Raw genomic sequence first — 24967 nt, forward strand, 5'->3', positions numbered from 1 at the left:
TTCCTAGATATAGCCAGTACCTGATGTTTCTGAGAAGGGGAATCCATATTTAGCCTCACCAACTGCATAAAGAGTTTGGAAATTGAGTGCAGTATATCAGTAATATTGCTGACTTGGAAACCTGAATTAGGGTCCCAGTGTTCCAAGATATTCACAATCAATCAATCAGGCTTATGGCCTGTGAGATATCTCTATTTTAACAACTTCTCTTATCCATATTCAACTGACTTTCAAAATAGACACAAAAGTAGCTGGATATATTAGGTTAGCTTTCTGCCCTTGCTATTGCTACCGTCTCTTATTTCTTTATTTTTCTTTTTTTTTTTTTTTTTTTTTTTTTTATGAGGGCGTGATGCCTGTCAGAACTGAAATGCAGTTGGCAATTACTGAATCAAGTCAATCTAATCTACCACATCAGGGTGGAAGACAGATCCACCTGGTAAGGCACCTCACCTCTATTCTGTGTGACTGATGTAAATTCATTCTAGTTGCATTCACTTCCATTCATCTTGCACAATTTCACCCGGAGTAGAACAAAGCAGGTTATTTTTCCAAGAATTCACCTTTTTGGCATTTATTTCTCACAGTTCTCACTGAAAACTGAATTAACATTATTCTTGAAAATTGCCTCATTTCAAGTTACTGGCTTTCTTGCTTACTTTAGTACCTACAAGCACATGCACAACAATGAATACATCTTCTACATTTAATTACTTTCTAACAGTAAAGATCAAAAAGAGGTTGGAAGGATTTGTTTTTTCTAATCAATAACATGAGTTTCCTGCTACTCCTCCTTTAGACCATTTATTTTTCTCAGAGATTTGGAAGAGCGTTACTAAGAACTACAGACCTTGACTTCACTGTTCAACATAACCCAAACACCCATAACCAAACCAGTTGGTGTACAGGCACAGGACCCTTGTAATCAGAATGAAAAATGAGTAAGGTGAGAAAACAAAGGGCTGAAAAAGATATGGATCATCACAACTCAAGGTAGTTGCTTGAACACTTTCCTCTTCACTCCCTCTCTTATCTATGCAAAGGACAATCACTGCCAAAAGGATGTGATTCTTCAGACACCGTACAAGAGATGTAAGGTCTCAGAGTACTAGATTTTTTTTTCTGCCAGTATATTTAATGGAATGTTTTTAAATTATAAGAAAACAGTGTGTGTGCAATTATAATTTGATTTGATATAATTCAAATCAGGTTTCATTTGTTACGACAAGGAGAAGAAAGGAATCTGCAATGGGAACTAAAGCAGCTAAATTCTCAAAGTATAATGGGTAGCAAGCAAAGGAGAAAGAGAAGGGACACTAGAGTAGTTTGCCTGCAGATGAGTTCAGCAAGTAGAAGAGATGCTCTCTGAAAGGGCCAGAAACAAACACAGAAAAGGTAATATAGCTTGAACTGAGCCTTCAGCATTTGAACAGGTGCTCAAAGAATAAAGATGAGTTCAAACAAAAACTCTGAATTAGAAGTTCACCTTGAAGTGTAAATCTTGGAGTCCAGAATTTCACCTATACTAAATAAAACATGACAAATGTCATGAAACTTCAAACACAGCACAACCTTTCACAAAGGTTGTTGAAACTAATGTTAACATTTGAAAGGAAAATAAAATAGGCCTTTTATTAATGAACTGGATGATTACCAGTAATAGAATTTGTTTGATTTGTTTGGTGGTATTAGCAACATTGTATGATCTTTAACTACATAAATTAGGTAACAACTATACAACAGTGTTCTTGATTTCATAGTACAATCATGAGTGACCTCTTTTATCAGCATCCCATGGGGACTTAAAGATTTTTCATCAATCTGTCCTTTATTATGCAGAGGACAGCTGCCTTTCTAGATTAATTTTTAGCTTTTATAAAATTAAATATCTGATTTGGAGTTTATTTGTATGAAGTCCCTCAATACTGTGTCAGTCCAGGGACAAAGGCAAATTACAAACTCTGCTTTTGATAAATAACTGAAATCCTGTTTCACCTTCACTATATTTAACTGGTACAAAAATAAGTTTATTAAAGAAGAGCATAGGTAGAATCTGATTTTTACAGTACAGGAGAAGGTAGGGGTCCCCATCTCAACTTGGCTCAGCTGTGCCTGAATAATGTTGCATGTATGTGTATAAGATACCACTACTCTTTTTGAAGAGGTTGTGTGCTTGCTAGGCACAGGAGATTGGATTAAAGATTGGCCTGTTTAAACTGCATTTCCATGATTTTGAGGGTGCAAAAGGCCTTTAAAATGTTGCTTGTCCCAGCACAGAAACACCTCCACCAATGCTTCTGGCATGTGTGCGTCATAGGGTGAGATGGAGTTCTGCAGGGCAACAGCTCAGGAGGGAGCCTGCAAATTGTAGACTGGAGATCAGCTTAGGTTTATTTATCCTGTAACCCTCTCACTCCTCCTAACACATATAACATGGCACTTTTACTTTAGATACGTGTAAACTTGTGCTTTGTTCAGTGCTGTGGTAGAGGTTGAATGAGGGTGAATGAGGGTGAAGCCAGTAAACTATGGCTGTGGGCTGATTTGATGGAAGCAGGAGTAGTCCAGGGCATGTACGGGCATTTTGGAGGGACTGCTAACCTCTCATAAGCCATGCAATTGCACAGCCAGTGAATGGAGGGACAGGGCAGGGGCACATGCTACTAGTTCATACTGCAAGCCTCTGAGAAGGCTTTTCCAACGTGCAGAAGCAGCGCTCTCCAGAGAAGATTCAGTTTCGCAGTGGTTCAGTGCCACAACCCAGGCTCATCTCAGGGATCAAGGAAAGCCTGTACAAAGGAGATGAAAATGTGAAAAGAGAATGAAGGGATAAAAATAAAAAATATCAGAGAAAAGAGAGGAGGGATGAAGAGGTGAAAAGTGTCAGTGAAAAAATGAGGAAACCTCCAGGGACAGGGACTCCAGCTTAAATTTTTGTCATGTTTAAGTCAGTAAAAAGCCAAACCAAAACAAACTTCCACTCACTAAAGTGAATAATCATCCTTACAGTGGCAGAAAAAACAGAATTAAAGTACTGTTATGCTGCTGTCTCTGTGGATGAGAAGATGATAAACCTCTATTCTGTCCCACTTCTGTTTTCTGTTCCAGGCCATGTCCTCTGTTCATACACAACAACAGCAGCTGCCCTTTCATCCTTGCAATGACGAATCAAGATAAAATGACAAGTAGAGTTGTCAGTTAATAAAACAGATTTTAATTTTAATTCCATTAAATGTAACTTGATTCGATAATTCATAATCAGAAAAGGTCATTTGGGAACTTATGATAGCACATACTCCCAGTCTCTGAATTTATCAGCTGGCTTAGAGAATCTTGTAACTATTCCAAGATTTTAAATTGTATATTGAATAACTTCTGTAAATAGTCATAAGCAATTTGCAGCAAGTAATTAATACTGAAAACCTGAACCTTGCTTGGAAATAACTACATTTTTTCTGTTCACTGGATGGATCAGGACAGAATATAGGCTGAAAAACATCTAAAACATCTTAGTGCATCTAAAATGAACATTCTCCTGCAAATGGTCTCTAGTGTTCACTTAAACCACTAGCTTTTGCAAATATTTCTGCTGGATAATTGACTCAGTAGTATATTTATAGAAAGCAAATATGGCTGAATTCATTTTTTTATTTGGGGTGAATATCCACAGGCATTCTGAAACAGGCACCTAATGCCAATTGCATTGCAACTTTCCTTACAGAAAAAAAAATCCAAGAGAGTATGACCAGGTGTGAAAGTTATTTCTCACATTGCAGCAATTCAAGGAATTAATAGTGTGTACGAGACTTTTTTCTAATGAATTTACATTCTGTCAGCTCATTTGAAATAATTGCATATGACCGGCCCAATTATTGTGCAGGAACATGCTCAACAGATTGAGCACATACCACAGCACATATTTTTTATTACTTAAGAATCTGAGAAGTGCCTAAAAATAATGAAGGAGGAGTATATTTATTCCTACATTTTCAAGTGTTTGACAGCTTTCCAAAGTCTTATGCTCAGAAAGCAATCCTGCAAAACCTTATTTGATATGTCTTATTTAGCACTGTCTGTTTGAGAGATTCCTTTAAAATATAGCTTAGATTTTATACGCGGGAGACACCATTGTGTGGTCTGATTTCCTGCCCAGGATTTTCTTGAGCAAATTATTACTCTTTGCCCACTAAAGCATGTTTTAGAAAAATGTGCTGCAATAAGTTACAAATGTACAGGGTCACTGCTGCTTTCCGAAGCTCCTTTAATGTACTATTTAACGGGTCATTTAAGCCAAACATACTTATTTTTCTGTCAGCATAGCCCAACCTGACCAGGATGCTGAGCAGCTGTTTTGGATGACCATAGAGCTATCATCAGCCCCATCATAGATACATGGACGCTCCCTTATCCAGCCCACACAGCCAGGACTCCCTTTTTTGCTGCTAAGGTACAGGCTCTCTCTATTTTAAATGCTTTCTAGGTTGATGTTGTCTTATCACTGTTTGGGCATGTTGAGTGGATGATTTTTATTCAGAGCAGATCTATGATGTGAGGGGGAGGGACAGGCTAGCTGCTAGGTGGTATAATTTAGTTCAGAGCTTATAATTCTTTAAAATGTATTAATTTGCAGAAGTCATGCATGAGGCAGTCATGGGTTACATTGCCAGGGTCTTTTTATGCTAGTTTTACTTAGCATAGATCAGCTTCCATTCTGTAATCACTTCCTTAATATGAAGGTGTGCACTTCACCTCCCCCTGCCAAGACATCACAGAGTACATTAATCCTTTTTCCTTTTGAAAAGAAAAAACTTTTTTACTCCTAGTTAAATTGAACTGTAATTGGCAATATGTTTCATGCATTTGGTGGTGTTCAGGGCACCCTATACCCTGAGATATTCAAAATTTTGCAGAACTGTATTCTTTAGTTTAAGGAGAAAAAACATCCTGGTACTTGACAAAAAAAGAAAGAAGAAACAAGACGTGAAATGTCACACTGCCTAAAATAAATCAGAAATCTCCTAAAAAGGGCAGACTTAATAAAGACAGAGGGATTAACATATTTTTTCTTAAATGAAAAATATGATTTTTCTATATATTTAAAATCTTACTTAGAAATTCAGCAATACTCCACTCCTTGAAATTTCAATAATCGCAGAGGAGATCTACAGGATACAGAGGGGTCACATATGGAGAATTATAAAAGCTGAGGCTGAATGGTTGCAGGATTCTTTTAAAATAAAGCCCAACTCTGGAGCTCAGATAACAGTCATGGGTAGCAGCCTGTGTTGTTCACTGATGAGGCCAAAGGTATAGAGTTCTGGTTGGGCTATCAGCACATTAAGAAAAAGGCAGAAAAAATATAACTATGTATTTATAAATGCTTTACTGGGCAGAGACACCAGCAGCACAAGAAGTAGAGAAGGGAATAAAAAATGACATAGTGCAGACATTATAGATTAAACCAGACACAAATCAAGTGAAGGTTACTTTTTTGCTGTCCAGGTTGTAAACCTGATGATTAATCAATTCACAGTAATGTTTGACCTGCCTCAATTCATGCTTGGTAAAAGTACTAGAAAGCATACAATTACAGCTGGAAAAGGGAAAAGTTTCAGAAAAGAAAAATGCTGCTTTGGTAAGAGCAAGGCCTAAGTTAAAGAATCTGAAAAAGAAAAAATGTGAAGCTGTGAGGGGAATAACCACTGGCTTGTTGCACCTGGGCTTTGGTACCTTTCGCTCCTTCCCTTCATTTCTTTGGAGCTTATCACAGATTCCATTTCTAGCAAAGCCAGTTTTAAGTATTTGTTTTGCTGTAATGTCCCTCATAAAAGAAAACCTAATCATTGCAGTAAAAAGTAAAACAAACAGCAAAAAAATTACCCTAATATTTGCATTATCAAAATCATGGCTATGGCTCCCCAAGACTTTCTGTGCAGAACTTGCTGTACATCTAACTCTTGTGTTGATGGGTCCCTGTGGGCTCAGGGGACAGCAGAGCCTACAATGGGAAGAGAAAAAGGGCAGTCCAGCAGTCTTATTTTCTTTAGCCTTTGGCAAATCAGTATTCAGTGGGGTTCAGATTGGAAGAGTCCTTAGAGTAAAGAGAAAACACAAAGAAATTGAGCAGAGAGAGGAACATCAAGCTAGAGGAAAGATATAATGAATTTTAGAAAAAAGCACAGTCAAGCACTAGGAGAGATTGGTTAGAAGTTGAGATCAAGAAGAAAGGCAATTTTGTTTCATGTGTTTCCTTTTTTTACTGCTGAAATGGTAGGAGGAAAATGAACAAGTGATTTATTTTAAAAATAAATGGGAAAATCTATGGAGATTGATAGGCTGAGTCAGAGATCTCTGGGAATAAAAAGGGTGAAGAAGTGAAAGAAAGAGGACAACATGCAAGAAATTACTTTTCTAGTGACAAAATAGTTTGCCTGTATGCCCAACTGCTTGTTGCAATTCTAGGAGTGTTCTGCATCTCTGGACGCATCATGGGGGAGTCGAAAGAAACCTTTTCTGTGCATAGAAGGTATTTTGCATTAATAGACCAACTATTCTGTGTATTGAACAGAAAGCTTTTGGAAGAAAGTGGGAGAAGAAAGAAGAATTGGGCTAAAATTAATAAAAAGGCACATTGAAAATTCAGATCTTTGTGGGACCATGCTGCATATGCAGATATAAATAGATGCAACACTTAGATCAATATGGTCCATGTTCCCAAAATGACCTGTGAGGAACTGAGTATATCAGACCTCATTCAAAATAAAAATTGTTGGCAAATACACCAAATGAACAGAATTATAATGTTTTAGTGGAACAAAACAAACACTGCTATATCAAATATTAGCATTACCTTAATATACAGCCTATTCTGTATAGTAAACTAAAACTACTACTGTTCATTCTATAAAACTAACCAATGTTCTTCATGTCAATACATGCTATAAAAATTATCCCAAACTAAATAACATTTTCTAAGGGAAAATTTTGCTCACAAACCTGGGAGAGTGAACATAAACAAAAAATGAACAGCAGAAATCTTGCACTACTTTCAGGCTGTTCATTCTGCTGTAGCATCTTTATGCACCCAGTCATAGAATCTCAGAATCACAGAATGGTTGAGGCTGGAAGGGACCTCTGGAGATCATCTGGTCCAGCCCCCCTGCTCAAGCAGAGCCACCTAGAGCTGCTTGCCCAGGACCATGTCCAGATGGCTTTTGAAGGTCTCAAAGGATGGAGACTCCACAACCTCCCTGGGCAACCTGTGCCAGTGCTCCATCACCCTCACAGTAAAAAAGTGTTTCCTGATGTTCAGATGGACCCTCCTGTGTTTCAGTTTGTGCCCGTTGCCTCTTGTTCTGTCACTGGGCACTACTGGAAAGAGACTGGCTCCTTCTTTACACCAGTCCAGCCCCCCCCCCCCCCCCCCCCAAGTTGTTTTAATCTTTGTTCGCTTTGATTTTTTAGATTGTTTGCTCTGAAATTGTTTTTTGAAGAGCCAGTTTTTGCTAGATGCTTTTTGCATCATGGTCAATATGCTCTGCATGGCTATGATCTTCCTAACCTAATATTTTCAAGAGTTTTTCAAAAAAGCTCTATTGGGATTGTATGATCTTCTAAATGTTCTGTGGATGCAATTTTGCTGTTGCTTAATTTTGACCACCTGCTGGTACTGAATGCTGAGCACACTTTATTTTAATAAAACACATTCTCATCAAGGAAGCAGAAGTTCTCTCCAAGCGAATGCTGCAGTTTTCTTTCTGTTGCATGATGATCAGAAGTGAATCACTGTGAGTGGGGAGGAGGAGAAGGGAGAGAAGTTGAAAGTAATCAGACTAATTCTGATTAGACTTGCAGCTAAAATAGAAAATTACCATGCCAAAATCTTTGTTGTTTTTAGAAATAAACATTGCAGCACTGGAGTCTGTCATTAACATTACTGTGAATTGCTTCAATGCACAGTGTATTTAACTGTGGTGTTAAATAAGAAAATGTGCAAAATATGGAGTAACAGAGCTTAACATTAATAGATTTGTTATATCCACAGAGAAACATGCTAGCATTTGGTATAGGCACTATTTCTCTCATCTCAAGCATGACCCTTCCAAAACCATTCAAGTTACTGGTCTCAGTTTATTAAAACAAGGAATTGGATTTGGTGACCTGAGAGGCCCTTTCATTTTTGTTCAAAACTGTACCTATTGGGATAGCTTCCTGCTCCCAAGTCTCCCTCCAACTGGAAGGAGGGCTCATCCTCTTCTCTGTTGACTGTCATTTAGTACTTTAGTCTTTCCTAGTAAATCACTCCTAGCTATTTTTCCTTCTTGAAATTCTTTCCATTTGTCTCTCAAATAATTAAGTATCCAGGTATCTCAACAGAGGATGCTTATTTTAAGGATTACATGCCAAGATTCATAAATCCAGAGTGTAGACAGTGAGAGCAGAAAGGGTGTACCTTCCAAAAATGGACAAGTGCTCTTCCTTCCTATTTTACAGCAGTAGGCCATAAATAACTGTTTAGATCAAAGGCAACTGAATAAGCTATTGGCAAACTCCAGCACCTTTGAAATACTCTGGAACACAGGGGTCCTAGTAAAAAATCTTAAACAAGCCTGTGAGCAACAGGACAGAGATTGGCAAAGTTGCATTATCTAGACAGACTTAAAACCAAGAAACACACTGTTCAAATTTTGATTTATCCAAAGAAAACTAGTGTGTTTTAGACTAGAGACATCAATGTGAGAATAATAACTATTGATCAATTAATTATTAATTGATGCTTCAGGGAGAAAACACTTCTGGAACCTTCATCAACTAAATCCTGTGTCAAGCTATAACACTTGAAAAGTCATCCAGTACTAATTTCAAGGATGGTAGATTGACAGTTTATTTTAATTTATTAATTACACTCACATTTAAAAATCGCCATTAAGCCTTAATATGTCTAACTACATTTTCCACTGTTAGATCCCAATAGGTCTTTTCCTTTTAAAGAGTTTCTTCTCCTGCTGGTAAATACTTATAGCTTGTGATGAGATCACCTCAACTTTTTCTTCCATTTGTTTAAAAAAGATTTCTTTAATCTTTTCCTTGAATGTATGTGGCAATTAATCACGGACTCCGCATATGAGTTTAGGTGAAGACAAGCGAAGAAGACAAGCGAAGACAAGCGAAGATGACGACGACAACGACACTTTATTTTTACAATCTATCCCTTTTATAATATGATCTAGTGTTCACGAGCAAGCAAAACCCATCTCATTGGCTACTGTCTTGCGTCTACGCGTCCCCTCAGCGTTACTTATTGGTTCTTCAAGTTGGTGCACGCGAATTCCTCTTTCAGGGATGTATCCAATCACATCCTTATTTTTCTGCCTCTAAGTTTCACAAACTTGTTTGTAACAAGCCTCAAGGGCACAGCTGCATCTCGTCAAAGTAAAACACAATCATCTATCTCATTTATTCCCACAAATGTATCTCTCAGTACTTATTTGTAGCTCCTTGTTATTCAATGGGTAAGAAAGAGAGACAAGCACCTGTATTTTTGAAGGACTGTGAAAAATCTTGCTAGATAAAGGAGAGAAAAGACAGAGAAGGAATCCGTGTCTTTCAAGTTCTTCAGAATGAAGAATTAATAGCTAGAGGTTAAAAATAATAAATCAAGAGATACCTCTAGCCTTGGATAAGCAAGAGCAGTGTATTGCAGCAGTTGCCAGATTTTGTCACCTCCATGTGAGCTATATACTAGAAAGAAAAAAAGCCCAGGCACAGCAGTTTGGACAAGCACTGGCCAAGAAAAAACATTATTCTATTTACAATAACATGGGTAAGAAAAAGGGTCATAAGCTAGTCTGAAAGTAAAATCAGACACATACATTTGTTGTAGACATTAGAAAAACTTCAGATAGGTAATATTTGCACCAGTCCTCAGACAGGCAATGCAGAAAAAATAAAATACTCAACTTCTTGAAAAGTGAAGTGGTCCTCATTAGCTATTATCTTACAGTGCCTGGCAGCGAAAGTTTAACGAGGCTTAACTAGACATTTCCTTCTCTCCGTTTTTTTCTCAGTGAGTAAAAGTTCAAGAGTTGATTTGATATGCAAGGGATTAACAAGGAGATGAGTTACCTTTACTCAGCAAAACCTACAGTCCATCTGGTGTTGATCCCAAGGAAGAAAACAGGTGTTAGTTGTGACACATTTTAGCAGTTACACAAGTTCTGTGCAAAACACCCACCACACAAACACTTTGGTCATCTTTACACCCACTCTGAGCCAGAAGCCGGGAAATCTGCACTGGTCAGGGTTGTCAGCTGTAGTGGAAAACTGAGGCGGCTGTAAAGAGTATTTTCCTGGATTATTCTTTGTTTTCAATATTAATTTGGAATCAGATGGGGAAAAAAATCAACAGTGCTAGTGATGGTTCAAAACAGGGCAGGCAAGGCCCAACTGTTGTTACAAATCAAATCAGTAAGTTTTTAGTTCTTCCTATCAGGTACCTGTGCTGACCTATTAGTTGCCTACAAGTTCCCTGCATGCATCAGTAAAGCTAAAACTCACATTGTCAAAATGCAGCTGTGTTGCATGCCAAGGGGAAATAAGTCAGAGACTGAGCTTCAAACTTGGATTTGGGGATGTGAGGTATTTTTATCTCTGTATTTGCCATTGGTTTCTTTTGTGACGCCTGCAGCTTCATCCTCAAACTTTTTTGAAAACCCCACCTAACATAAAATTAATCAGCTCACAGGGGGTTTCAATAAACATTTAAAATGTGTGTCCATAGGCCTATTGGTGTTCTCAAGCTGGGATCAGACATGCTCTTGCTGTGACCCTCAACGTGGTGACAATGGTGTGCCCTGCTGCTTTACAGCTGAGCAGGGAACCAGATACAGACTGCAATGAAAAGTTATGCCCAGATTGTCAATGTTATATTTTTTTCCAGAGAGAGGCACTCTGTTTTACCTGAGGGGAAAAAGGCAGAACGCCCCCCCTCCCTCCACCAATAATCAATAGCCCAAGGGTTAGCGCATCCGTGCAACATGTGGAAGATTCAAACGTATCTCCTACATAGATTAATGAGTTTATTGATGGGTCTCTTCTGCTGGAGCTGTTTTGATATGTGGAAATATGTAAACATTATTTGGCTAGAGAGGAGGAGGCTTTGGGTGTGGGAGATGGAGGTTGAAGATCCTTCTGTGATGAATATTTGTGCATAATGGAGTGTGTCCAAGGAGAGTTTGAGAGTGGCTCACCACTGACCAGCCAACAGATTAACAGACTCAGGTGCCACAGGGATTTGAACCTGAGTTTTTCACTCCTAAACAAATTTACTGCCCTTCATGCTAGTTAGAGTGGGACATCTTTATATGCCTAAGAATTTAATCAGGTGGGATGTTAACCAACAGCTCATGCAGCCTAACACTTGACTTACCATGGCAGACTACTGTTAGTAGTGTGTTAGTATTTCAGATTTCTAGACATCAATCAAACCCCATCAATAGGCAACTAAATATATATTGTGCATGCAATATCCAATTGCTCTGTCAGTGAAGGGCATTGGAAGCGCTGAGGACTTGTATGTGTCCAATTTGTCTACAAAGAGGTATGTTGGTCATACCATTTACAGACTTTTTCTTTGGCAGGTCTCCAAGGGACACCTTTGAAGAAAGAGAGAATTGATACCCCCCAAAACCCTTCAGCATTCTCAGATTTTTTTCTCATCATTGCATAACCAGAGAAGAGACCCATGTTATCTGGATCTTCACATAAAATAAATAAGTAGGCAGTAGGAAGATGACTTGGTATGCCCAAAGCACATGTAATATTGGTCCTGGAACTGAATGACAATTCTATATAAGCTGAAATTCATCCAGCACTTTGCTCAAAATAAAAATCAGGTTTGGAATTGGCAAAAAAATCAAATTGGATTTCTTTCAAACTTGGATGGTGTCAACAACGCATAAAATCAAACTTCACTTCAGGAACAGTATAATCAAAAAGAAGGAATATAAATTAGAGAAAAAAAGGAAACATATGGAAGTTAAACTTAGGGTACAGGAAGAGTCCCTTCGTGTTTTTCCATTATTGCTGTAACAAATTGGAATATGAGGAAATGCATGTACTAAGTAACAATCACGACAGTCTTTAATTCCTAGTAGTTCAACTTTAGCCTGCTGAAACTTTTCAGCAGAGGGTAAAATAAATTAGATCTTTGCTGCCTAATCATTACATTCCATTTAATATCTATGTCTATCCAGCCTACAGGCCATCTCCTCAGAGTGCATCCAGAAATGGGGACCAGAGCACTGAAAGGGTATCTTATATACTGCTGTTTCATTTCCTCCATATCCCTGGAGAGCCCTAACTTAGCATCTAGAAGTCTTCAGAGAAATTCAAAGCAACGTCTCCACTTGGACAGCTCAGGGTCAGAGACTGCTGTATTTACAGAGCATATTGCAGCTGCCTCCAGACTGGACTGCACAGAGTGGGGTTTCCAGACCCAACTTGTGTAGTCCTCAAGTCTTAAGAAGGAGATTTTCAGGATTTTGCAGTCAGCGTGGTAAAGAAAAAATCTACCTGGATTGGACCTTAGCATACTCTGCTGTGCAGGCCCAGGTGTCTGGTGACAGGACCTGGGACATAGCATATCAGAGCCCAAATGGCAGCCTAGTCACCTATGAGGCTGGCACTGAGCCTTTGGCTGTGAGACCATACCTGCGGGTGGGACTCTTGAGAGCAGCAAACCCTTATCATCCTCATGTGTCTCTGGGAAATTGCTGCCACTTACCCAGTTTCACTCAGCTGCTGTGGAACCTAGGATATATGTCTGTGGCAGTATATTTAAAAAAAAAAAAAAAACAGACATGGAAAAGTTTGAGGTAGTTTCTTAGTTTTCTTTTTTTTTTGGAAGGGGAAGGAAGCCTGTGAATCACAAATCCTCCGCTGCAGTTAAAAATATGCAGTTAAAAATGCTGGATACCTTGCCTTTGTTAATCTCTAACTGGGACTGAAAAGTAGAAATAAATTGTTGGGGAAGGTGTAGTTGTGTTAGGATGGAAATTTTAGCCTTTTTATTTGAACACACTGTTAAATATTCATCTAAGGAACTCCATCCTGTAAGAGGCAGAAAATATTGGCTCTAATCCAGTAGGTCACTTGAGCACACTTATTTTTGCTAAGTCAATGGTGCCACTGGTTCTGATGTGATCCCAGAACTTAACATGAAGTATATGTCCCAGGGCTTCATGGGGTTGGGACCTGAATTTTCAGCATCTTACTTTTGCTATCTTACCCTGCCGGGTGAACCTCCTTCTGAACACTTTATTTTTTAAAAGAAAGTGGAAACAAATCTCAATTATATTATGTGAGTTTCCTTATATATGCAGGCTGTGTGCCAAATCTTCTCAAGGATTTTATCATTAAAACCTTTATAACAATAATTAGAAGATTTTCCAGTATAGAAAAATTTAGATAAGGGAAATCAAAGTAAGCTGAGCTCTCATAAAGTCTAAAATAATTGTCATTTAATTGGAGCTTGTTCCATTTTTAAATTACCATAATGTAATAAGATGTGCTGGTTTTGAGCATACTGTCAACTTCAGAAAATATTACAAAGTGTAACTCCCAAGAAGCAAAAAAAAAAAAATAATGCTGAGCACAAAAAAAAATTAGAAACTAATATTATGAGTATTGAGAGGTAGAATAATAGATCTTGAGTTTCAAGAATACATCTAGTTTTCCCTTAAGTAATAGAGATGAATATATGATTGGCAAGTCTTGTGATACGTTAGTAAGCACTGTACAACTTACTGTTTGATCAAATTTGCATTCAATATAGAAAAAAAAGCAATTCTATTTCTGCTTCATGATAGACAGTTTGCATAATTTATGAAAATATTATTAGTTTTACAGTACCAAAAATAAAAGTTGTTTTTATCAGTTGCATGGCTGACCATCTGCCTACTTTTAGTTTGAGGATTAAATGTTTATCAACAGTTTTTGAAGTGTTGCAACACACTAATTTTTATTCTGTGCTTTAATTCTGATGTTTGCTTGATATATTTTCCAACACATATGAAAGGGTTAAATCAAAAGTATATTTAATACTTTCTTCACCAACAGTACAAACAAGGTGTCGTGGTTTAACCCCAGCCGGCAACTAAGCACCACACAGCCGCTCACTCACTCCCCCACCGGTGGGATGGGGGAGAGAATCGGAAGAGTAAAAGTGAGAAAACTCATGGGTTGAGATAAAGACAGTTTAATAGGTAAAGCAAAAGCCATGCGCACAAGCAAAGCAAAGCAAGGAATTTATTCACTACTTCCCATTGGCAGGCAGGTGTTCAGCCATTCTCAGGAAAGCAGGGCTCCATCACGCGTAACAGTTACTTGGGAAGACAAACGCCATCCCTCCGAACGTCCCCCCCTTCCTTCTTCTTCCCCCAGCTTATATACTGAGCATGATGTGATATGGTATGGAATAGCCCTTTGGCCAGTCTGGGTCAGCTGTCCTGGCTATGCTCCCTCCCAGCTTCTTGTGCACCTGGCAGAACACGAGAAGCTGAAAAGTCCTTGACTAGTGTAAACTCTGCTCAGCAAGAACCAAAACATCAGTGTGTTATCAACATTATTCTCATCCTAAATCCAAAACACAGCACTCTACCAGCTACTAAGAAGAAAATTAACTCTATCCCAGCTGAAACCAGGACACAAGGTTTGACAGTTTTAAATTTTCTAGGTGGTACCAACTAAACCTTGGGAACTCCTACTTCATTCTCTTGCTCTGTAACAAGAGAAGCCTAGTCAGAATATTTATCTAAATGGAAAAAGCTTCTTGTTCCAGTTCAAATGTTGAATCCCTCCACTTGCTCTTCTTATGACATTCAGTTGATGAGAAGTTAATCAACCTCTTAGTTGATTAACTAAGAATCCTTATTTGCTCTTCATTTTCTCCCCTTTTTCCTTCTTGGCAGCTGTGGCTTCTCTGTCATTTAGCCACAACAGATAGGTTGTCTTTTACCTTGATATCACTGCATCCTCCACCTGCAATACTGGCTGCCTTTTCAACATATCAGCCCTCTCCTGTGTGAAGAGGGAGAGATGTGGAGATGAAAATTATGCTGCATTACTCTAAAAGAAATTTTTAAAAAATGGTAAAGCCTGACATGAACTTTCCCCTTCTCATTCCCTGTCACTGTGGCCTTCTACTCCATGTGAACCCATAGTACTAACTACTCCCAAATTTCACATTTCTCAGTAAGCCTTTCCTTGCTTTTTTCATGCTGTCCCTAATACAAGGAAGAATCTCCTTGTGGGGAAAAAAAAAAAAGCATATTTATTTTATGCTTCCTCCTTAAATATCCCTTTTCCAAAATGCACAGTAAGAATCTTTATAAAGCCCTGATATCCTGAACACTGCCTCTTCTGCTGACCAGCATCATCTCACCATCTCCTCCTTTGCCTGGACCCAGCTGCTGTCTCTTATATTGGTCCTTCTCAAGTGGGTGTCTTGAACCCCCATTGCATGAACTGAACTGAGGCTGTGAACCCTCAACTACCAATGGAAACAGGAGCTGGCTGCAAAAAGAAATTCAGGAGACACTGGTTTTAAATTGTAAATTTTGTGGACATGTTATCTTCTGTGTACATTATCATACAGAGTGGTATCTGTGGCTATTTGCCACCTTTGTTTAACTTCATTGCCTTTTTAAAAATGAATGATTGTAATCACTAATGAGAATAATTTTATAGTTGTTGTGAATAAGCAGTCATAAGTTTAAGGTATCTAGGCCAGAAATGACAAAAATTTTGGGGGTCAAGTACCATAAGAATTCTAAAACTCACTGTGGATCTATGTTGGGACCTGTGCCAATGCTTTACCACTGCCAGGCATTTCCTCAGCAGAAGCAGAGCTGGTCAACTGCCTGGACAGTTCAATGTACCATGACCAGGAACACGTACACAGCACCACGTAGTCCTAGTTGCACAAGGAAGGGTAGGACTTCCCTTTGATAAATTGTGTCCATCAAAGTGATTGGGAGGCTATATAATATCCCTTATCTAACCAACCACTAGCAGAGGACGTGCAATCAAAGGAAATGGCTCATGGCTTGGATGTATCACTACATCCTGACGAGGAAGCTGGGAGCAAACCAGAATGGCTCTTGATCTGCTGTGAGGGAGAAAGCAGCCCTTTGTTAGTGGCTGGTCACCTCAGTTTCCTGAAGCTATGATGATAGCTGCTCTCCAACCTTGCACTAAGCATAGGTTGAACATGCAGAGGAAATGGGGGTCCACAGGGAGCAAATCTGGTCTACTTAGATCTTATAAATAATTCTGCAGAAATTTCATATGCCTTTTCTCATATGTTCAAGCAAATGTGGCAATTATCTATCTGGACAGTACTGATATCAGAAAATCTCTGAAATGTCTATTGAACCTTTCACCCATTGCTGGGAGATATATTTATCAAATGCTCTTTAATTTTGGAACAAAGGGAGAGCAGAGCTAAAATCATTCTACACTGATGTAAACAAACAGATCTTGCTGGATAAAAATAATACATTTTGAAGTCACTTCAGTATCTTTAATTGCTATGTATTTATCAATTTATGTGGCCAAAATTCTGTTCTGTTTGTGGCATAATTAACCTAAATTGTGTTATAATGTGATATTAAACCAGACTTTTCCTGTTTACAAAGCTGTAGCCATTATTTCCAGTTTTCACATTACATCTAAGCAGGCTGTTCTAAATGAAATTCAGCTCCTCCCCCGACTTTTTGTTATGTTCTTATTCAAATGTGGTATGTCTTGTCTTGCTATGGTGTCAATTTCAGTCATAAAATTGGTTGAATCAAATACTTAAAACTGCCATAACTACATGAAAATCTGCTAAGACAAAACTTTCCTAATTAAGTAACTGCTACCTTGATATTTTTATCAACATAGAAAATTAATACACACTTCCTTTGCAAAAGGATCATATAAGTAAGAGGACTTTGACTGCTTTATATCAATAAACTAATTAGATTAGATTTGAAAAGGAATAATCCAGATTTGATACTGAAAATCATTGTTACCACCAACAAATACAAATACCAGACAGATTTAAACCTTCCTTTATTTGCCCTTACTGAAAATTATATGCAGGCAAGGCACACTATATAAAGATGTATTATTATAAACATCATTTTTTGGTCTACATCTTCAAAATAACACAGGTGCACAGTTTAGATCTGCAGTCACTGGCAAACATGGTCTGGAGACCACGTTGCAACCTCCCTCTGCTTCTCTTCCTTCACATATTTTTTTTTTAAAGTGTTCTTTGCAGAAGGAGCAGTGAGTTTAATTTATTATGCAGGTTGGTTACAGGGCATGTATTATTGTAAGTCAATACCTGGATGAGTAGGATTGGCACAACTCAGAAGAACACGAATGTCCTGGTCATTTATTTCCGAGAACCCTTGTTTGCTGTGCATCTTCCACGTAGATACCTGCTGTCAGTGAGATGACTGGCTGGCTGGCTGAGATTTGTCATCCACCTGAAAGCAGGATTTTGCTATCTAAGTACCTCTCTTACCTGCTCATGCCATGGGAAAAGAGCATGGTGATCCAGTCTCCTGAGATGGTGAAGCTATTACTTGACTCATGAATAGCAGAATGGACAAAAGTGCACTGAACTCATCACAGAGGAATCCCCAATTTAATTTTCTTGCTTCATCCACTTTCTCTTGCATTAGGAACTGCCACCTTTTTGAAGAGACTCCATCAAAGGAATCACTGCACCTTTTTGATAATTAGAACAAGTGGAGAATTAAACCTTTCCTTTAACTCAACTGCTCCCTGCTCCTAGCACCCCTCAATGGAGAGTCTAGATCAACTCCTGCTGAACAATATTCCCTTTGCTGCTCTCCAAGCAGTTCCTATTTGTTGTGGTTTAACCCTGGCCAGCAGCTAAGCACCACACAGTTGCATGATCACTCCCCTCACAGTGGGATGGGGGAGAGAATCGGAAGAGTAAAAGCAAGAAAACTCGTGGGTTGAGATAAAGACAGTTTAATAGATAAAGCAAAAGCTGTGTGCACAAGCAAAGCAAAACAAGGAATTCATTCACTCCTTCCCATTGGCAGGCAGGTGTTCAGCCATCCTCAGGAAAGCAGGGCTCCATCACGCGTAACGGTTACTTAGGAAGACAAACACCATAAGTTCGAACGTCCCCTCCTTCCTTCTTCTTCCCCCAGCTTTATATGCTGAGCATGATGTCATATGGTATGGAATATCCCTGTGGTCAGTTGGGGTCAGCTGTCCCAGCTGTGTCCCCTCCCAACTTCTTGTGCACCCCCAGCCTACTCAATGGTGGGGTGGTGTGAGAAACAGAAAAGGCCTTGACTCTGTGTCAGCACAGCTCAGCAATAACAAAAACATCCCTGTGTTATCAACACTGTTTCCAGCACAAATCCAAAACATAGCCCCATACTAGCTACTATGAAGAAAATTAACTCTATCCCAGCCAAAACCAGCACACTATTGAAGGGTTAAGGTGCCTGTAGGAGTTGAAAATCTTTGGAAATGGGAGCTTCATGAAATACATAGAAGCTCATTAAAAGAGAAAAGGGAAAGTTAAGAAAACATTAAAACTTGAAGTCATGAGATGTCACAGAGAAGTGGTTTGCTCAGCCCTCACATTGTCCCCTTGTGTACACACCTCATGGGATAAGACATAGTCCAGGATTCAGATAAATACTATACCTCCTTTGTAGCTTCCCCCGGTTCTCAAGATTTAAGGGCTGCTTTCATCTCTTACAGGAAGTTTTTGAAGCCCACAAGTGCTTTATCTGCTCAAACATCTCCTTTTGAGGCTAAGAGGATGGATGGAGAAGAGCTACTGTTAGAAATAATCAAAAGCAGGCAGTACGCTCAGACAGATGCTGGACAGACAGCCCACATCGCTGGTAGAATGTCCCACTGAGGCAAAAAAAAGAAATAAAAGCTGTCCTGTAAAGTAATACAAGATGATGCTTGCCAAGCAGCTTCTGCCACTTAAGAGTGGTAAGCCATAAAGCATAAAGTTTAGTAGTGAATGGTTGCACTTCATCCTTAGCTAGTAGAAATTGGGATAAATCTATTGACTTTAAAAGAACTAAATCCATTTGCACTGGCTTAAAATTTGGTTTATTGCTATTTTCTCTTTTGTCTGTTCAAAAATCATTTTGGCTGAAGGAAACTAATAAAATTACCATAAGAGAACAATGGAAACCTGGTTAATGTCTTTATAAAACCACTTTGAAAAGTCCATTTTTCATGGAGGTCATGTTTAATATTTTTCAGAGCTTTGCTTTCTAATTTCATTAAAGTAGTGTTACAACGCAGCATCAACTGTGACTCAGTGAAAAGATGAGGTGTCTTTTTTAATATGGTATTTAGACATTTGACTTAATTTTTCTGAAAACAAGTCCCCCTCTTAAAAATTAAAATTGCTGTTTGGTAGGTTTTGGTTTCTTTCAACATAACAGGAAAACTGAAAAGGAAAAAAAAAAAAAAAGAAAGTTTGGCCTTTAATGGAAACTAGAAGCCTAAAGACTTACTTCCATGCTACCAGGTGTTATTATCCTGACTGGAAAATTTAGGATTCTAGTGTGGGAAATGCTGCAGATGATAATTAGAATCAATCCTGTATTTTACGATACTTCAGTGTTAGTGCAAGTTGCCAGAAAATCATCACTGGGCAGATACTTCTGGCATGTTTCAGGATCTCAGAAGTCATGTTTAAAAATTGGCACAGCAAACTGGACAGAAATACAAGCTACTCCATAGTGTCCAGCCAACAAGACTCTATATTATTTTGGAAGGACCTTTTTTAGTGATGAGGAAGGCACTGAGTCATTATGCTAAATAAGCAATCACTAATGGCTTTCCAACATTAGGATGAGCTTATGATTCAGGAGACTTTTTAAAGACAGAAATTTTTACAGATCTCTTGCAGACAGTGTGCTGTGCTCTGAAGCTCTCCCCTTGAGTCTAAGGAGAGGGGCACTGCAAAGCTACTTTGTGCCCCCTGTGGAACAACGAAAGAATCCAGATGTTCACCCACAAATGAGACAGCATAAAAATGACCAGGTCAGACATACTAGTGCTCATCTGTGTGCAGACAATCACTATACACATATTGTATTAATTCATAGATGGGATGAAAAAAGAATGAGTATAATTTTCCCTGATCACCTCTATATCACAGAATGTTAAATTTCTCTCCCTTATTCTTGCTCAGAGCCTGATAACTTGCACTTCAGTGACATATACCTTGTATATGTTAAAATACACGGCAGAAATGCAGTCTGTGCCTGAAGATAACAAGAAATGTAGCATTTATCAGTTCCCTTGAAATGTTGCTCCAGTGATTAAACATTCTCACAGTTTAAAAGATGAGTTCAACATTTTAAAATGTGCCTAACTTCAGTTTACTTGGGTTCACCTCCCAGCCACTGTTTTTTCTTATGCCATTCTCCTGGCTGTGTAGGAGGTTGGTGCAGCACTGGAATGGGTTTCCCTAGAGATTTTGTAGAATTGCCATCACATCTAAACAGAGCTACAGCTGGTCTGACCTGGTGTTGAAGACAACCTTGCTTCGAACTAGAGGTAGGACTAGATGATCTCTAGAGGTCCCTTCCAACCAACATGTCTGTGATTAAGAAGTATTCAGTATCCAGCAGATCATTACAAGAAAAGAACAAATGCACAGCAAATAAATTTCAGTCTTTTTCTCCTCTAACTAAAAATCTCAGCCTTACTCTGATGCTTCCTCATAAAGATCTTGCCAGAAGCTCAAACTGAGACCTAGCAGCCTATTTCTCAGTCATCGTGGACAAATATATCCACTTAAATTCAAAACACAGAGCTTTTTCCTTCTCCCACTCCAAACCTGAAGTACTCATCGACACATTTCCTAAAACTGATGGATTCTTTTTGTGGGGTACCTTTACTTAAGACCTTTTGTATCAGTCTTTCTCATGCAAAAAATGGCATTTCCCTGCTTCAGACAGTATGTTAACCCATTGCCAATATTCATCAGGAGATACTACTGCAAAAATATAGCCTGTCACATCGGTCATGCCAACTCTTCCTTTGTCCCCTTTCCCAGCTTTGTCTTTTGCTTCAAACATTTCTCTTTATCTGAGCTATGTGCCCTCTTGTGTTTAGTTTATAAGCTCCTGTAGAATAGAATAGAATAGTTCAGTTAGAAGGGACCTACAACAATCATCTAGTCCAACTGCCTGACCACTTCAGGGCTGACCAAAAGTTAAAGCATATTATTAAGGGCATTGTCCAAATGTCTCTTAAACACTGACAGGCATGGGGCACCGACCACCTCTCTAGGAAGCCTGTTCCAGGGTTTGATACTACAGTATCAAAAGCCTTACTAAAATCCAGAAAAACTACATCTACTGCCTTCCCTTCATCCACTAGGCGGGTGACCTTATCATAGAAAGATATTAAATTAGTTAGACAGGACTTTCCCTTTGTGAACCCATGTTGACTGTGCCTGATGATTGGATTGTAGGTAGCACCCACCTTGTTTGTCACTGGTGCTATAAGACACAGCAGGTGATTTGTGGTTAGTGCTTCTGGTATTGCTGCACAAATAATAATAAAAGGCTGAAGAATGTGAAGAATGAAAAGGCTGAATTTGCGACATGGATATAGTCCCGATTGACAAGAAAGTGTGTCTTTCCTCTGCTTTTATGACTTCTCCAAATAAACATGGAATGGATCCTGTAGTACTTTTTGAAATATATTTCAGGAGCTAAGACAATGAATCCTGTTTTATAGATTCTTTTTTTTTTTTTTTATTCAGAAACTGAAAGCACAAATCAGAAGAGCTAGATTATAGGGCACGTACAGTTTAATATCACATCAGTTGACAAAAGTGGTTAGAGATGTCTGCTTTGGATGAGCAGTTTGATATGGAATATTCTGCACTTGCATTGTGATGCAAATCCTGATTCTTCCTTCTCCTTCCCCCATTTTGTCTAGTAAACTAACCTAACAACATAACTTAAGCTCAGATGTTATCATGTCTATTGCCACAAGCTCATCACTGGAAAGAACATCATAGCATGAGATCAGAGATTGCTGCCAGGACGGTGTGACCCCTCTTGATCAGCAGGCTTTGTGGCCATGCATTTTCTTCTAAAAACAAGGAAATACCACAAGTGTTGTTGCTATGTTTGTTCTCTTCCACACAGAAGAGGGTTAACTTTGTTCAATACAGCATCCAGTTTCACTCACAGACTCAGTAGGAAGTACTGAAATAAAGAACAGGAGATGAACCATAACATACATATGCCTCCTTGCAGATTTGAAATGATAGCCTGGTATGCTTCTTAAAGCAAAATGCAGCTACTTAACATTCTTGTAAGTCATCTCACAATTACCATGATCCACAGAAGGACACAGCCCCAGGTTAGCATTCAGAAAACTCTTGTCCCAGGCAGCTGAAGATTCTTAAGAACTTCATTAGGAGAAGGCATAAATTAAAAAGCTGGGAAAAAATAAGTACCAAGGGAGACATTGAGCTAGAAATTCTTCCAAAAGATGATGAAAGAAATCCAACAGAACAAAATAAACAAGGAACCTCTGATACTGACACTGCCTCCCTTCCTGGGTGATGAAAGGAACTGTAGTACACTGAGCTTCTTACAGTAACCACCAAAGAAAAAAGAAAACTGAAAGTTTGAGACCTGCTTCTATCAAAATACTTTGGTTATTTATTCAATATTAAATTGCTGAATAAAAGTGCATTAAGTTTTGATTTTCTTTTCCAGGCTCCCCGATTAGCCTGTCTCCCATGATTAGCCATGGCTAGTTACTCCTGTGTTGCACCAGAGCAGATCAAAAAGGTAAAGCAGCCTAGCACATCGCATGGGATGTAATCCATCCAGAAAACTCTTTCCTCAAGGAATCTGTGCATCTGTGGATTTGCAGGCAGGGAACAGAAAGCTCAGGGAAGTGGTGAATTAAAGCCCCCTTCGTAGCAGCTGGCACATGTTCCCAGATCAGGTTTGCATAACACTAGAGCTGTAGGGTACCAGTATTTAAAATGGGGTTTCTCTGAAAAGTTAAACTAAGTTGATTCAGGTCAGCCAAATTATATCCTCCATCAGCACACAGATGTGGGCTCCCAACAGCAAAAGCATGACCAAAGGCTGCTTCACCGAGACTCAGAAGTTCTCAATAGCCTGACCAAGTCCCAAGGAGAGTCTAACTCTGCACAGCTAATTCAGACACACAGCATGGCATGGCTTTGTTAACACCATACAGTGATGTCATTCAACTGCTGGGATGGGTTTGGGTACATTTCCTAACACCTGACTAACACTGTCTCGGGAAACTTTGTAGGACACCCATTAAAAACTAAGAAAGAAGAATTTAGAGGAAAAAATAAACAGAAAGCCGCAAGTAGCATAGAGAAACATTGGTAGGAAAGAGGCAATAAGAAAGGGGGGATATAAAAAAAAAATCAGGAGCTACAGTAGACTATGATAATACAAAGAACATACTCCCTCGTCCATCAGACACTGCTAAGACAAAACTGAGCAAAATGATATTTCATGATGAGAAATGTATGCACTTAATCTATTGATCTATCATTAAGAAATGATCCCCCTTCCTTACCCATTTTAACTGTGCTCTATTTACATGGCACTTAAGATATCCATAAAATGCTCCTCTACTTGGCATACTGTTCATCTTATACAGGTGTCCTGGTTTCAGCTGGGATAGAGTTAATTTTCTTAGTAGCTGGTATAGTGCTGTGTTTTGGGTTTAGGATGAGAATAATGTTGATAACACACTGATGTTTTAGTTGTTGCTGAGTAGTGCTTACACTAAGTCAAGGACTTTTCAGCTTCCCATGCTCTGCCCAGTGCACAAGAAGCTGGGAGGGGGCACAGCCAGGACAGCTGACCCAGACTGGCCAAAGGGCTATTCCATACCATGTGACATCATGCTCAGTATATAAACTGGGGGGAGTTGGCTGGGGGGCAGCGATCACTGCTCGGGACGGGCTGGGTATCGGTCAGTGGGTGGTGAGCAATTGCATTGTGCATCGTTTTGTATATTATTATTATTATTATTATTATTATTATTATTATTATTATTATTATCATCTCTTCCTCTGCTGTCCTATTAAACTGTCTTTATCTGAACCCACAAGTTTTCTCACTTTTGCTTTTCCGATTCTCTCCCCCATCCCACTGTGGGCAGGGGAGGGTGAGCGAGCGGCTGTGTGGTGCTTAGCTGCTGACTGGGGTTAAACCACGACAATAAGTGACAAGCAGTCTAATAAATTGCATTGGTTCCAGTGTAGACATGATTTGCTGACTAACTGATAGCTGAGATGTAATTTGGGTTGTGTCGGAATTTTCTGGAGAGATCAAAATTAAAGAGTTAATTTTCTAATGTAGTATTTACGTATGTAATATAAATTAATGAGAGGTAATAGGCGTTAATCACCTCCTATCCACAGGTCTTTTACAAACATTAATGAAATAAGTTGTTAATTCTAGGCTAAAGATAGATGACATAACAAACATTTTGATACAAAAGACTAAAATAAGACAAGACATTTTCTGGACCTGGGAGGGGAAGGTAGTACTCAAAAGACTTTCCACATGAGATGCAGCATAAAAAAGGCTGAAGCCAAGGGACACTTCATACACTTCTGTCCAAGATCAGTGAAGCACGTGCCAGACGGTTTGAGAACCTGAAGCGATGAAAGACTTTCCACCAAAAAAAAGCTATGAATAGCACCACCTTACATTTTGATTTCCTTTACATAAAATCTGGACAATATCAGCATTCCGGATACATGCTCTATTTCCCTATTTGCCTTTAGGCATCCACCTGAAGATGCTATTTCTACCCCTCCAATGCAGTAAGTTTTTTCTGATTCAGATTGATTTGTATGCTAATG

This window comes from Platalea leucorodia, assembly GCF_965183815.1.
Source record: "Platalea leucorodia genome assembly, chromosome: W".
Classification (NCBI taxonomy): domain Eukaryota; kingdom Metazoa; phylum Chordata; class Aves; order Pelecaniformes; family Threskiornithidae; genus Platalea; species Platalea leucorodia.